Here is a 16,668-nt window from a genome sequence, read left to right as displayed (position 1 = left end):
ACTATATCCATCCTGGAAAGCGCGGCTTGGCATTACGGATTGTCGTCTTTGCAATTACAAAAGAGAGCCCCTGGCACACATTTTATTATGCTGTCCTGCCTTGCGGCAAGTTTGCAGTATACACCGTAGACCTATTCTTCTTCAACTGGGCACCCGTACATCGATGGCGGCCGTCCAATAGCTCTATACTTTGGACATCGTTAAATACACGGCCAACTTTGGGAAATTTGTTTACCATACTCGCTCACTATTGAAGGACCGGTCTTCACAGGCAGAATGTGACAAACACCCCGGTTGCCCCTCAACATCAGGGTCATCGCCCCGGAAGTCTGGCCACCACTGAACAACTGATTCATCATGGGGCTCTTCGAGCTTTATACCCGTCCTGATGTTCTATGTTTTAACCAACAACAAAAAAATACATTATGACTACATTATCCGTACATACATCACTTTGACAATCAGGACTCTAACATTATGAACTTTCTTTTTTTTTTTTGTTAAACTGTTATTAACAATGTCCTGCACTTTTTTTGCGATACTTTTTAATGTTGTACATTGTAATAGTTTTAAGTAATCACATAAATAAAATAATTCATTCATTCAAGCCTGGGCATAGCTAGAACATTAGGGAATAACTTTTAGAATTTGTTCCAAATTGTGTTACGTCGGATTGCAGTTGGTGGATCGTCTATCAGGGAAGTGGTTGGTTCAGAATAAAAACATCTAGGGCAGAAAGAGCCAGGGGTGGTCTGAAGTATAATAAAAACTCAGTGGCTTAATGTTACACCTTCTCATACTGGTGTATGACACAAGCACATCTTTGATGGATCACTTCAGGATTAGATCTTTAGACTTAATAAAAGCCCCATTCAAAATGAAGGTCAGGGGGTTCTGACCCATTATTTGTAATCAGGAAAAATTAACTGAACTTGCACTGATCTCAGTCGAAGCTGTGCCAGTGAAAGGTTCTGTTATTTGGCCATAAGCATTCAATGGTGGGAAGTATCCAAATGGTGGGAAGCATTCAATGTTGGTGAGCATTCAATGGTGGGAAGCATCCAATGGTGGACAGCATTCAATAGTGGGAAGCATCCAATGGAATGAAGCATTCAATTGTGCAAATCCTTTAATGGAGGTAAGCATTCAATGGAGGGAAGCATTCAATGGAAAGAAGCATTCAACGGAGGGAAGCATTCAAAGCAGGAAAGCTTTCAATGGAGGGAAGCATTCAATGGAGGGAAGCATTCAATGGAGGGAAGCATTCAATGGAAAGAAGCATTCAATGGAGGGAAGCATTCAAAGCAGGAAAGCTTTCAATGGAGGGAAGCATTCAATGGTTGGAAGCATTCAATTGAAGGAAGCATTCAATGGTGGTAAGCATTTAAAGGAGAGACACATTCAATGGTGGGAAGCATTCAATGGTGGGACGCATTCAATGGAGGGAAGCATTCAATGGAGGGAAGCATTCAATGGAGGGAAGCATTCAATGGAGCCACGCATTCATTGTGGGAAGCATTCAATGGAAGAAAGCATTTAATGGAGGGAAGCATTCAATGGTGGGGAGCATCCAATGGCGGGAAGCCCCCAATGAAGCTAAGCATTCAAAGGAGGGAAGCACTCAATGGTGGGGAGCATCCAATAGTTGGTAGCATCCAATGGTGGGGAGCATCCAATGGAGCTAAGCATTCAATAGAGGGAAGCATTCAATTGAGCAAATCATTCAATGGTGGTAAGCATTCAATGGAGGGGAGCATTCAAAGGAGGGAAGTACTCAATTGTCCCATCCTGCACCGGTTTCGCTGGGGGTTCCCCAAGGTTCAGCACTCTCTCCCACGCTCTTTAACCTGTTCAAACAGAAATGCTGATATCATCCAGCAATCACTATCACGTGTATGCAGATTATACTCAACTATACCTGAATATCGCCTCCCCTGAGGACATTCAGTCCCTCAACTCCATCCTACTGGAAACACAAAGCTGGCTGACACATAACCACCTGAAACTAAATGCTCCAAAAACAGAATTCCTCCTTATCTCACCCCATAAACAATCACCGGACATTGAACAACGGTTGAATCAACGTACAGCTCTTAACTGCAGACCTCACTGGTGGACTCGGCATCCTCGCTTGGTATCATACTAGACAAGATTCTGAACATGCAAAAACACATCAGTTCCCTCACCAAAGGAGCGAACTTCCAACTCAGCATCCTTAGGAAGCTCAAACCTTATCGCCCTCCTCCTGACCTAAAGGTTGCAGTGCAAGCATTGGCGATCGCAAAGCTGGACTATAGCAGTGCTACGCTGTGTGGAATGCCCAGAGTGAAAACGGCTCCCCTTAGGGTGACCTTCAATTTTGCGGCCAGGCTCGATACGGGCAAAAATAATTCAACCACATCTCTCCGGATCTGCTAGCTCTGAAATGGCTCCCCTATGAAGCTCGGATACAGATGAAAATTGCATGCATGACACACAAAGCCATCCACCTCAAGACCCCGATGTACCTTGCTCAGAAACTGGAGCTCTCATGTGGTTCAAGAGAGTGACAGCACCCTATTACTCAAACCACAAAAATTCAAGAAAAAAAAAACTATAATCGAACATTTTCAGGTATGGTGCCAAGGATCTGGAACTCTCTTCCCCCCGAAGTCAAGGTGAATCCTTCCCCTTCCCTCTTCAAATCAGAAGTTAAAGAGCTCTTGATGAAGAAATATCTGCCTCAGTCTTCCTTCCCCACTTGACTCTCTGACCATTCAACGCTGTTTTGTCCCTAGATGCTAAGCTCTTGAGAATGTTGGACATTCTAAGTCTATGTACCTGTTGATATGCTGATTCTCGTCCTACTTCACAATCTTTAAAGCGCTCTGATAGCCTCGGTGGTCATGTTAGCGCTATAGACTACTTTCAAGATAAAATAAATACATTGTGGGAATCATTCAATGGTGGGGAGCATTCAACGGTGGGGAGGATTCAATGAAGGGAAGCATTCAATGGTGGGGAGCATTCAATTGTGGGAATCCTTCAAAGGTAGGGAGCATTCATTGGTGGGGGCATTCAATGGAAAGAAGCATTCAATGGAGGGGAGCATTCAATGGAGGTAAGCATTCAAAGGAGGGAATCATTCAATGGTGGGAATCCTTCAATGGTGTAAACCATTCAATGATGGTAAGCATTCAGTGGAGGGAAGCATTCAATGGTGGGAAGCATTCAATTGTGGGAATCATTCAATGGTGGTAAGCATTTAATGGTGGGGAGCACTCGATGGAGTGAAGCGATCAATGGAGGGAAGCATTCAAAGGAGGCAAGCATTCAATTGTGGGTATCCTTCAATGGTGGAAAGCATTCCATGGTGGTAAGCATTCAATGGAGGGGAGCATTCAATGGTGGGGAGCATTCAATGGTGGGGAGCATTCAATGGAAGGAAGCATTAATGGTGTGGAGCATCCAATGGTGGGGAGCATCCAAATGAGCTAAGAATTCAATGATGGGAAGCATCCAATGGAAGGAAGCATTCAATTGTGAGCCATATTTGGATTTTATCACAGTCCCTGGGGATAGGGCCCTCTATTTTAAATTCAGGGTAGGCGTTCTTCCAGTGGGAACTGTGACTGCCAATTGGAAGGTCCCGGCGCAGACCTCCCCTTTTTGCCCTTGTTGTTTGGACAGATTAGAGACAGTTCCCCATTTATTGTTTGAATGCCCGGCCTACGCAGTCCCTCGTAGCAGATTGCTGAAGCCACTCTGTAGAGAATTTGGGACTAGGTCATATAAGGAGGCCTTAAGAATTCTTAAAACGGACCCTCGCCCCCTGTTTGCTAGTGGATTAGCTAAGTTTTTAGGCTGGGCGTGGCGCATTAGATTTAATAGATTTTCTTACCTTGTCTGAGAGTATTTTAGACTGTTTTTACACATGTAAAGTTGCACAGAGCTTATGTAATTTTAATGTGTGTTGTTTTTTACTGTCTTTTCATGTATATGTATTGCTTTTTATGATATCAACAATATCGAAATAAAGCTATTTACAACAACAACAGCATTTAATGGTGGGGAGTATTCAATGGAGGGAAGCGATCAATGGTGGGGAGCATTCAATAGAAGGAAGCATTCAATTGTGGGAATCATTCAATGGTGGTAAACATCCAATGGTGGGAAGCGTTCAATCATGGGGAGCATTCAATGGTTGGAAGCATTCAATGGTGGGAAGTATCCAATGTTGGGGAGCATCCGTTGGTGGGGAGCGTCCAATGGAGCTAAGCATTCAATAGAGGGAAGCATTCAAAGGAAGGAAGCATTCAATGGTGGGGAGCATCCAATGGTGGGGAGCATCCAAATGAGCTAAGCATTCAATGGAAAGAAGCATTCAATGGAGGGAAGCATTCAATGGTGGGGAGAATTCAATGGAAAGAAGCATTCAATGGTGGGGAGCATTATTGGTGGGGGGCATCCAATGGTGGGGAGCATCCAAATGAGCTAAGAATTCAATGGTGGGAAGCACCCAATGGAAAGAAGCATTCAATTGTGGGAATCATTCGATGGTGTTAAGCATTCAATGGTGGGAAGTGATCAATAGAGGGAAGCATTCAATGGAAGGAAGCATTAAGGGTGGGGCGCATCCAAGTGAGCTAAGAATTCAGTGATGGGAAGCACCCAATGGAAAGAAGCATTCAATGGAAGGAAGCATTATTGGTGGGGGGCATCCAATGGTGGGGAGCATCCAAATGAGCTAAGAATTCAATGGTGGGAAGCACCCAATGGAAAGAAGCATTCAATTGTGGGAATCATTCGATGGTGTTAAGCATTCAATGGTGGGAAGTGATCAATAGAGGGAAGCATTCAATGGAAGGAAGCATTAAGGGTGGGGCGCATCCAAGTGAGCTAAGAATTCAGTGATGGGAAGCACCCAATGGAAAGAAGCATTCAATTGTGGGAATCTTTCAATGGAGGGAAGCATTTAATGGTGGGGAGCATTCAATGGAAGGAAGCATTCAATAGTGGGGAACGTCCAATAGAGCTAAGCATTCAATGGAGGGAAGCAATCAATTGTGGGAATCCATCAATGGTGAGAAGCATTCAATGGTGGGAAGAGTTCAATGAGGAGAGCATCCAATGGAAGGAAGCATTCAATTGTGGGAATCGTTCGATGGAGCTAAGCATTCAATGGAAGAAAGCATTAAATGGAGGGAAGCATTCAATGGTGGGAATAATTCAAAGGTGGTAAGCATTCAATGGTGGGGAGCATTCAATCGATTGAAGCATTCAATGGAGGGAAGCATCCAATGGTAAGGAAGCATTCAATTGTGGGAATCATTCAATGGAGCTAAGCATTTAATGGAGGGAAGCGTTCAATGGTGGGGAGCATCCAAATGAGCTAAGCATTTATTGGTGGGGAGAATTTAATGGAGGGAAGCGATCAATGGAGGGAAGCATTCAAAGGAGGAAAGCATTCAATTGTGGGAATCCTTCAATGGTGGAAAGCATTCAATGGAGGGAAGCATTCAATTGTGGGAAGCATTCAATGATGGGAAGCATCCAATGGAAGGAAGCATTTAATTGTGGAAATCATTCAATGGTGGGGAGCATTCAATGGAGGGAAGCCTTCAATAGAGGGAACCCTTCAGTGGTGGAAAGCATTCAATGGTGGGGAGCATCCAATGGTGGGGAGCTTCCAATGGTGGGGAGCGTCCAATGGAGCTAAGCATTCAATGGAGGGAAGCATTCAATAGTGGGAAGCATTCAATGGCAGGAAGCATTCAATGGTGGGAAGCATTCAATGGTGGGGAGCATTCAATAGTAGGGAGCATCCAATGATGGGGAGCATCCAATGGTGGGAAGTGTCCAATTGAGGTAAGCATTCAATGGAAGGAAGCAGTCAATGGTGGGGAGCATCTAATGGTGGGGAGCATCCAATGGTGGGGAGAATCCAATGAAGCTAAGCATTAAATGGAAGGAAGCATTCAATGGTGGGGAGCATTCAATGGTGGGGAGCATCCAATGGAGCTAGGCATTCAATGGAGGGAATCATTCAATGGTGGGAAGCATTCAATGGTTGAGAGCATCCAATGGTGGGGAACATCCAATGAAGCTAAGCATTCAATGGTGGGAAATATCCAATGGTGGGGAGCATCCAATGGTGGGGAGCGTCCAATGGAGTTAAGCATTCAATGGAGGGAATCATTCAATGTTGGGGAGCATCCAAATGAGCTAAGCATTCAAAGGTGGGAAGCATCCAACAGAAGGAAGCATTCAATTGTGGGAACACTTCAATGGTGGGGAGTATCCAATGGAGCTAAGCCATCAATGGTGGGAAATATCCAATGGTGGGGAGCATCCAATAGTTGGGAGCATCCAATGGTCGGGAGCGTCCAATGGAGCTAAGCATTCAATGGTGGGAATCCTTCAATGGTGGGGAGCATCCAATGGAGGGAAGCATTCAATGGTGGGAATCCTTCAATGGTGGGGAGCATCCAATGGAGGGAAGCATTCAATGGTGGGAATCCTTCAATGGTGGGGAGCATCCAATGGAGCTAAGCATTCAAAGGTGGGAAGCATTCAAAGGAGGGAAGCACTCAATGGTGGGGAGCATCCAATGGAGGGAAGCATTCAATGGTGGGAATCCTTCAATGGTGGGGAGCATCCAATGGAGGGAAGCATTCAATGGTGGGAATCCTTCAATGGTGGGGAGCATCCAATGGAGCTAAGCATTCAAAGGTGGGAAGCATTCAATGGTGGGGAGCATCCAATGGTGGGGAGCATTCAATGGTGGGAATCCTTCAATGGTGGGGAGCATCCAATGGAGCTAAGCATTCAAAGGTGGGAAGCATTCAATTGAGTGAAAGTCGTACCTGGATGTCATTGTTACTTGTGTTTGCATGGATTGGTATTATACAGTCAGGACGTGAGTTGTCTCTTTGTGATGTTTTCATTGGGGTAACTCTCAGTATATGAGGGGACAGATGGGAGTCTGAAATGGGATTCTGTAAACCTGATAATCAGGGCCTCTGGAAATATGGAGCAGGGGAGGACCAAATTATGCGGCAACTTTGACCAAATTATGCGGCAAGAAAAGGCAAACTGAATACGGCATTTTGTGGCAGTATTACTTCATTTGTTGTGCATGTAAAGACAGTCTCTTTGTAGGTTTCACCTCATTAGTACCATTTAACACCCAAATGCGCAATAAGCAACAGAAAGAGGCCAATCGACCTGTGCAAAGGGACGTCCCCTGCGTGTCTACACGTTGCTGCGATTTTAGTAACCTTTGATCCGTTTGAGCTAGAAACCACTTTTTTTGTCAAACTCTGCAGATTATGCAGCAGATGACACGTTTTGTGGAAAATACGCAAATCTATAATTATGCGGAAAGTAAAATCACGACTCCAACGGGCCTGCTGGTTATTTGGCCATCGAAAGTCCCAACACGTACTGTACAGGAATGAACGTAGAGAACCATAGTTTATGTGCCCAGAAGCAGCTTTAAAATCATAGGGGCAGATTTACAAGCTTCTTGCGCCACTTTTGCGTCACTTTTCCCATGTTAAAAGTGACGCAAAAGTGGGGCAAGGGGCTCGTAAATCTGCTCCATAGTCTATAAATAGTCAATCTGAAGTGACTTTTCATATGAATTCTTTAATTTTTTGTATTGAATTATGTTTGATTACTTTTATGGTTTCATATAACGCACTATAGACTGATTTTAAAAACGAGAGAGGACAAATAGAGTCAGCTTGCCGAAGCGCTGGGTTGCAGTTGCGGGGGTTGGGTGGCCGGTGTCTGGTAAAGATGCTGCTGAGTGGACTGAGAGCGAGCGGGCATTATTGGAGTCAGAGAGGCCCGGAGTATGAGGTGACCCTGGAGTGGGCAGAGTCGCTGCTGGAGCTCGGAGTCTGTCGTGAGTGAGAGGCGGCCGAGGGCTCGGTGTTGCTCGGCCGAGGGATATGGTCCGCACTTTGTGAGGGTTAATACTTCAGAGAGGGTACGGTAACTTCTTACGAGCGCCCTGGCCAATCGGAGCGCAGCCCCGTGGAGCGCATTGCTGGCATTCCGCAGATAGTTAAATATTACACAAAGCTGAGTCTGGGAGGGAGTGCTGGCCCAGCTCCAGGGCACCGGAGCGGGCACCTGCTGGCGAGCACCTGAGCAGAACCGCGGGGGCCACTGGGGCCTAGAGGCGAGCCGAGCTCCCAGCAGCACTGCCTCTGCCCTACACTATAGCGCAGAGACGGCGCTGCTGGGACTTCGAGGCGCGTCACTGCGAACTCCACAGCCCAGAGGCTGTGTTACCACAGAGGCTGTAGGGCGGAGTGTGCCACTGTGAGCCCCGCAGGGCACAGGCGGCATCACTGAGAGCGACCAAACCCCGAGACGGGGTCTGTTTTAAAGACAATAAACGGGGTCGGGCAGGGACAGATAATAGGCCCGGGCATGAGCGTAAAAGAGCCCTATTACGGAATCAGATAACTGGAAAAAACCTCCTACGTTTGCATAAGGCGAGGTTTCGGACTTGTAAAGACACACTGTATACGTTTTTTTGCCGGGTGTGGGAGACCGCATGCATTTCTGCTGGTTGAAGCCAACGTTTGTAGTAATATCAGGGAAATCAACAGTAAATGCCAGCCCACCAGACCATAAAACAAGCCCACAAGCAGCCAGGAAACCAGCCCACATACCGGACTGTCAGGCCGGCCCTGGTTCTGTCAGATTGCCCTGTCTGACCCCGACAATAAACTAGGACCAGTAATAAGGTGAGCTCTCGAGGGCACGAGAGGTGTGGCAGTGCGCTCTCGAAGGCTGGGGTGGTACCACAGTGGGCTTTACATTGCATGGCTAGTAATCCAGTCTGACAAATGGAGCACATGGGGTATGCATGTGTGCCCTATAAGCTCACCTGGTAAGAGGCGGTATCACTGCGAGCTCTACAGGTGAAAAGCAGTATTATTGAGAGCTCTACAGGTAAGGGGCGCAGTTATTAGGAACTCTACAGGTATGATGCGGCATCACTGAGAGCGCTACAGGTAAGAGGCAGTATCATAGTGAACTCTACAGGAAAAAGACAGCATCACGGTGAGCTCTACAGGTAAGAGGCGGTATCACTGCAAGCTCTACAGGTGAAAAGCAGTATTATTGAGAGCTCTACAGGTAAGGGGCGCAGTTACTGCGAACTCTACAGGTATGATGCGGCATCACTGAGAGCGCTACAGGTAAGAGGCAGTATCATAGTGAACTCTACAGGTAAAAGACAGCATCACGGTGAGCTCTACAGGTAAGAGGCGGTGTCACTGCAAGCTCTACAGGTGAAAAGCAGTATTATTGAGAGCTCTACAGGTAAGGGGCGCAGTTACTGCGAACTCTACAGGTATGACGCGGCATCACTGAGAGCGCTACAGGTAAGAGGCGGTATCATAGTGAACTCTACAGGTAAAAGACAGCATCACGGCAAGCTCTACAGGTAAGAGGCGGTATCACTGCGAGCTCTACAGGTGAGAAGCAGTATTATTGAGAGTGCTACAGGTAAGAGGCGCAGCTACTGCGAACTCTACAGGTATGACGCGGCATCACTGAGAGCGCTACAGGTGAGAGGCGGTATCATAGTGAACTCTACAGGTAAAAGACAGCATCACGGCGAGCTCTACAGGTAAGAGGCGGTATCACTGCGAGCTCTACAGGTGAGAAGCAGTATTATTGAGAGCGCTACAGGTAAGAGGCGCAGCTACTGCGAACTCTACAGGTATGACGCGGCATCACTGAGAGCGCTACAGGTAAGAGGCGGTATCACTGCGAGCTCTACAGGTGAGAAGCAGTATTATTGAGAGCGCTACAGGTAAGAGGCGCAGCTACTGCGAACTCTACAGGTATGACGCGGCATCACTGAGAGCGCTACAGGTAAGAGGCAGTATCACAGTGAACTCTACAGGTAAAAGACAGCATCACGGCCAGCTCTACAGGTAAGAGGCGGTATCACTGCAAGCTCTACAGGTGAGAAGCAGTATTATTGAGAGCTCTACAGGTAAGAGGTGCAGTTACTGCGAACTCTACAGGTATGACGCGGCATCACTGAGAGCGCTACAGGTAAGAGGCAGTATCATAGTGAACTCTACAGGAAAAAGACAGCATCACGGCGAGCTCTAGTGGTAAGAGGCGGTATCAATGCAAGCTCTACAGGTGAGAAGCAGTATTATTGAGAGCTCTACAGGTAAGGGGCGCAGTTACTAGGAACTCTACAGGTATGACGCAGCATCACTGAGAGCGCTACAGGTAAGAGGCAGTATCATAGTGAACTCTACAGGTAAAAGACAGCATCACGGCGAGATCTACAGGTAAGAGGCGGTATCAATGCAAGCTCTACAGGTGAGAAGCAGTATTATTGAGAGCTCTACAGGTAAGAGGCGGTATCACTGGGAACTCTACAGGTATGACGCAGCATCACTGAGAACGCTACAGGTAAGAGCCAGTATCACAGTGAACTCTACAGGTAAAAGACAGCATCACGGCCAGCTCTACAGGTAAGAGGCGGTATCACTGCGAGCTCTACAGGTGAGAAGCAGTATTATTGAGAGCTCTACAGGTAAGAGGCGGTATCACTGGGAACTCTACAGGTATGACGCAGCATCACTGAGAACGCTACAGGTAAGAGCCAGTATCACAGTGAACTCTACAGGTAAAAGACAGCATCACGGCCAGCTCTACAGGTAAGAGGCGGTATCACTGCAAGCTCTACAGGTGAGAAGCAGTATTATTGAGAGCTCTACAGGGAAGAGGCGCAGTTACTGCGAACTCCACAGGTATGATGCGGCATCACTGAGAGCGCTACAGGTAAGAGGCGGTATCATAGTGAACTCTACAGGTAAAAGACAGCATCACGGCCAGCTCTACAGGTAAGAGGCGGCATCACTGCAAGCTCTACAGGTGAGAAGCAGTATTATTGAGAGCTCTACAGCTAAGAGGCGGTATCACTATGAACACCACAAGAAAGAGGCGGTATCATTGCAAACTCTACAAGTAAGAGGCGGCATCACTGCGAACCCTACAGGCAAGAATCTGCATCACTTCGAGTTCTACAGGTAATAAGCGGTATCACCGCACGCTCTACAGGTAGGAAGAGGCAGCATCACTGTGAGCTCTACAAGTATTTGACAGTATCACTGGGAGCTATACAGATAAGAAGAGTTATCACTGCGAGCTCTACAGGTAAGAAGGGGTGTCACTGCGAGCTCTACAGGTAAGAAGGGGTGTCACTGCAAGCTTTACAGGTAGGAGGAGGCATCACTACCTGCTCTACAGGCAAGAATCAGCATTGATGCAAGTTTTACAGGTAAGAGGTAGTAACACTGTGAGCTCTACAGGTAAGAGGTGGAATCACTGCGAGCTCTACAGGTAAGAGGTGGAATCACTGCAAGCTCTACAGGTAAGAGAAGGTATCACTGTGAGCTCTACAAGTGAGAGAAGGTATCATTGCGAGTGCTACAGTTAAGAGGCGGTGTCACTGCAAGCTCTACCGGTAAGAGGTGGTGTCACTGCAAGCTCTACCGGTAAGAGGCGGTATCACTGCAAGCTCTACCGGTAAGAGGCGGTGTCACTGCAAGCTCTACCGGTAAGAGGTGGTGTCACTGCAAGCTCTACCGGTAAGAGGCGGTGTCACTGCAAGCTCTACCGGTAAGAGGTGGTGTCACTGCAAGCTCTACCGGTAAGAGGCGGTGTCACTGCAAGCTCTACCGGTAAGAGGCGGTGTCACTGCAAGCTCTACCGGTAAGAGGCGGTGTCACTGCAAGCTCTACCGGTAAGAGGTGGTGTCACTGCAAGCTCTACCGGTAAGAGGCGGTGTCACTGCAAGCTCTACCGGTAAGAGGTGGTGTCACTGCAAGCTCTACCGGTAAGAGGCGGTGTCACTGCAAGCTCTACCGGTAAGAGGCGGTATCACTGCAAGCTCTACCGGTAAGAGGCGGTGTCACTGCAAGCTCTACCGGTAAGAGGCGGTATCACTGCAAGCTCTACCGGTAAGAGGCGGTGTCACTGCAAGCTCTACCGGTAAGAGGCGGTGTCACTGCAAGCTCTACCGGTAAGAGGCGGTGTCACTGCAAGCTCTACCGGTAAGAGGTGGTGTCACTGCAAGCTCTACCGGTAAGAGGTGGTGTCACTGCAAGCTCACTGCAAGCTCTACCGGTAAGAGGCGGTGTCACTGCGAGCTCTACCGGTAAGAGGCGGTGTCACTGCGAGCTCTACCGGTAAGAGGAGGTGTCACTGCGAGCTCTACCGGTAAGAGGCGGTGTCACTGCAAGCTCTACCGGTAAGAGGCGGTGTCACTGCAAGCTCTACCGGTAAGAGGCGGTGTCACTGCAAGCTCTACCGGTAAGAGGTGGTGTCACTGCAAGCTCTACCGGTAAGAGGCGGTGTCACTGCAAGCTCTACCGGTAAGAGGCGGTGTCACTGCAAGCTCTACCGGTAAGAGGCGGTGTCACTGCAAGCTCTACCGGTAAGAGGCGGTGTCACTGCAAGCTCTACCGGTAAGAGGCGGTGTCACTGCAAGCTCTACCGGTAAGAGGCGGTGTCACTGCAAGCTCTACCGGTAAGAGGCGGTGTCACTGCAAGCTCTACCGGTAAGAGGCGGTATCACTGCAAGCTCTACCGGTAAGAGGCGGTGTCACTGCAAGCTCTACCGGTAAGAGGCGGTGTCACTGCAAGCTCTACCGGTAAGAGGCGGTGTCACTGCAAGCTCTACCGGTAAGAGGCGGTGTCACTGCAAGCTCTACCGGTAAGAGGTGGTGTCACTGCAAGCTCTACCGGTAAGAGGCGGTGTCACTGCAAGCTCTACCGGTAAGAGGTGGTGTCACTGCAAGCTCTACCGGTAAGAGGCGGTATCACTGCAAGCTCTACTAGTGAGAGGCAGCATCACTGCGAGCTCTACAGGTAAGAGGAGGTGTCACTGCGAGCTCTACAGGTAAGAGGCGGTATCACTGCAAGCTCTACAGGTAAGAAGAGGAATCAATGCAAGCTCTACAGGTAGGGGTGGCATCACTGCAAGCTCTACAGGCAAGAATCGGCATCACTGCAAGTTCTACAGGTAAGAGAAGGTATCACTGCGAGCTCTACACGTGAGTGGCAGCATCACTGCGAGCTCTACAGGTAAGAAGAGGTATCATTAAGAGTGCTACAGGTAGGAGGCGGTATCACCACAAGTTCTACAGGTAAAAAGAGGTATCACTGCAAGCTCTATAGGTAAGAGGCGGTATCACAGTGAGTTCTACAGGTAAGAAGAGGTATCACTGCGAGCTCTACAGGTAAGATGCGGTATCACTGCGAGCTCTACAGGTAAAATAGGGTATTACTGCGAGCTCTACAAGTGAGAGGCGCCATCACTGCAAGCTCTACAGGTAAAGAAGGTATCACTGCGAGCTCTATAGGTAAAAAAGGTATCTTTGCAAGCTCTACAGGTAAGAGGCACAATTGCTGAAGTGTGAGGAATGGAGAGAGGCAGAATAAGAGAGGGAGAAAGTGAGTTAGAAAGAAAATGACGAGAGGGACGAGAGAGAGGGACGTGCAGAAGTAAAAAATTACAGAACGCTGAAACAGAAAGAAAGAGTGTGAGAAGCAAAACCAGAGAAACAGCAAGAGAGAAAGTAAGAGGGGGATAAAGTGAGAGAGAAATGCAATGAGAAATAGGAGGAGAAAGAACGCGAAAGAAAGAGGGAGTATTGGGATTTGAGAGAGAAAGCGAGAGAGAAAGAACACGAGAGGGGAAAATTGAATGGACGAGAGAGAGAGAGAGTGAAAGAGAGGAAAAGACAGGGTTAGATGTCGAGAAAGAGCTAGCCAGTGAGAGAAAGAGGGGGAAGTCTAGAGAGAGAATGGCAAAGGAAGGCAGGGAGGGAGAACGCGAAAGCGAGAGAGTCACTGAGAAAGAAAGAAATCCATATAGGCAGAGAAAGGGCGCTCTTGGTCTGGGCGGGCTGGGCTCAGGAGAGAGGTGGGTCTGTCAAGTCGGCAGTGCCAGGCCAGGCCCTGCCCTCCCTGCACAATGGCCATTCTCCGTCCCCAGAATTACTTAACTGGGCGAGAATTCTGAGCCCCTGAGTTCAGGACATACCAGCTCACTCCTCAGCTCCCTCCACAAAGGCTCTTTTCAGACGCAGGCTCCCAGCCGGTTGTGCCCGGGAAAGGGCACCGTGGGATCGGAACTAGGGGACTGGGTGAAGCAGGGCGGGTGAGAGCGAGCCTAGGAAGGTTGGATTCCGAGGCCTTGCCCTGTGTCAGCCTCCTCCACAACTGGACAGCGCCCAAACATCACCCTGCCTCCCAAAGCCTCACCCAGTCACCAGCCATGCTCGCTTAATCTCAAAACATCCACTCAACATTGCCACACCACCAACAAACAACACAGAATCACGAAAAATCACTACTTAACCACCATCACCAAACCACCACCCAACGTTGCCCTACTCAACCACCAATCAACATAAACCAACCAACATGGCCCATTGAGCAACCAACATTACCCACCCACCAAAGCACTTTCTAATATTGTGCCTCATTGTAAGTGAGTATCTCGAGGCTCCTGTCCATTTCAGAGCTACCTTGATCACTAGCAGAGTTTGCACTCTACAAATACTGATACCCACGTACATACTCACAGCCAGCATTTCCCAGCCAGCACCCAACATTACAAACCAACACCACAGAACCAGCCACCGACATCACCCATCCACCGACCGTCACACAACCATTGCCTGAGCCAATTGTACATTATACACCTAGCAGACAAACAACCAGTATCGGACAACCACCAACCAAGGTCGCGGTGAACAGCCATTACAACGCGGGGATTACCCCGCACTGCCATTACAATGCAGGGATTTTTGCTGGAGGGCGCTGTTGGATAGGGAATAGTTTAATTTTCTATCCAACACCTTCCCTACTGTCAACGTGGACTGGAGTTGGAATAGAAAATTAAACTATTCCACTATCCAGCGCCCTCCACAAAAGTCGTTGTAACGACTTTCGTTGTAATCCCCGCGCTGTAACGGCATACGGGGTAAAAGCCCGCGTTGTAATGACATACAACCAAGGTCGCTGACACTGGTAGGTCTACATCACATTATGTAACTTGACAGATACTGTCAGTGTCTGTAAACTGCCACGTGCAAGGGCCAGTGTAAGCAAGCAGTGATTTAGCAGAGGTTTATATTAGCATTTTAAATCTGGCATTGTGCCACGTTGCCCTACAAATAGACAGAACCAAACCGTCATTTTGCCTTACGTAACCACTCTTTAACCTCACCGAACCACATCAACAATCAGCCGTTACCACTCAACCTTGCACTGTACAACACCACCCAGACAATGTCACCAGCCCACCAACCAACATCGCCAAATCGTGAACAAACATCACTTAACCGTCAATTCACATTCTGCTACCACAACACCATCCCACCACCGTCAATCCTCACAAAACTAGAAGGTGTACATAACATCATCCAACTTTCCCAACAGTAGCAGTAGCACAAGCTTATGCTATGTTATGCTATGTTGTGTTTTGTTATGCTATGCTATGTTTTGCTCTACTATGCTATGCTTTGTTGTGTTTTGCTATGCTATGTTTTGTTTCCTATCCTATGCTTTGTTATGCTATGCTTTGTTGTGTTTTGTTATGCTATGCTATGCTTTGTTGTGTTTTGCTATGCTATGTTTTGTTTCCTATCCTATGCTTTGTTTTGTTATGCTATGCTATGTTTTGTTATGCTATGCTGGTGAGGGTGTGTGAGTGTGTGTGTGTGTGAGTGAGAGTGAGGGGGTGTGAGGGTGAGGGTGTGTGAGTGAGGGTGTGTGAGGGTGTGGGTGTGTGAGGGTGAGAGGGGGGTGAGGGTGTGTGAGGGTGAGGGGGTGAGGGTGTGTGAGGGTGAGGGGGTGTGAGGGTGAGTGTGGGTGTGTGTTATGGACTAGTGGATATTAGTGGAAACTAAGGAAGACAAGTAGAGCTTCAAAAGTTCCCCATGGAGATAAGACTCTGAAGCCTAGTCACGGCAATATCCCCCACAATAAGACAGCACCCAGCCTTCAACCACAATAACCGAAATTAACCTGTCACCCAATCATTGCCCAACCACTAATCGATCTCACTCATTGTTCAAGGTCTCTGTCACTCTAACAGCCTTTGATGGCAATAGCACGATCAGCACCAAAAACCAAGCCAAGGCTTGATGTAGACACATGGTGAACAACCTTTACAACGCAACTTTTACCACGCAGTGCCTTTACGACGCAACTTTTACAACGCAAACCATAACAACGCATTGCGCTGGGGGGCGCTCTAGGATAGGGAATAGATTTAATTTACTATCCAACACCTTCCCTAGTATCCACGGGGACTGGAGTTGGAATAGTAAATTAAATAATTCACTATCCAACACCCAAAAGCACTATGCGTTGTAATGGTATGCAATGTAAAAACCGTGCTGTAAAGGCGTGCGTGGTAAAAGCATGCGTTGTAATGTCATACATCCTAGACACATACCACGCCTTCGTACGTACCTGACGGAACCACGTCTGGACAAAGCCATCTGACAAAACATCAACACCACTAGACACGTCGGCATCATAAACCACACTAGGGAACAGTGAAGGCATGAAGAGTTCCTGGAGTTCCTTTGAAAAGAACAATCTCACTTAACCTTTGTT

The 16,668-nt window shown here is 47.9% G+C and overlaps 1 protein-coding gene across 1 annotated transcript in view; it reads right to left on the bottom strand.

Annotated features, from left to right (window-relative positions):
- Window positions 1–16,668, bottom strand: part of DHH (desert hedgehog signaling molecule) — an 88,016-nt gene that overhangs the window by 47,399 nt on the left and 23,949 nt on the right. The gene's annotated exons all lie outside the window — the stretch shown is intronic.

Source organism: Lissotriton helveticus, chromosome 1_1, assembly GCF_964261635.1.
Source record: "Lissotriton helveticus chromosome 1_1, aLisHel1.1, whole genome shotgun sequence".
Lineage (NCBI taxonomy): Eukaryota > Metazoa > Chordata > Amphibia > Caudata > Salamandridae > Lissotriton > Lissotriton helveticus.
This window is presented reverse-complemented; position numbering and strand designations above follow the sequence as displayed.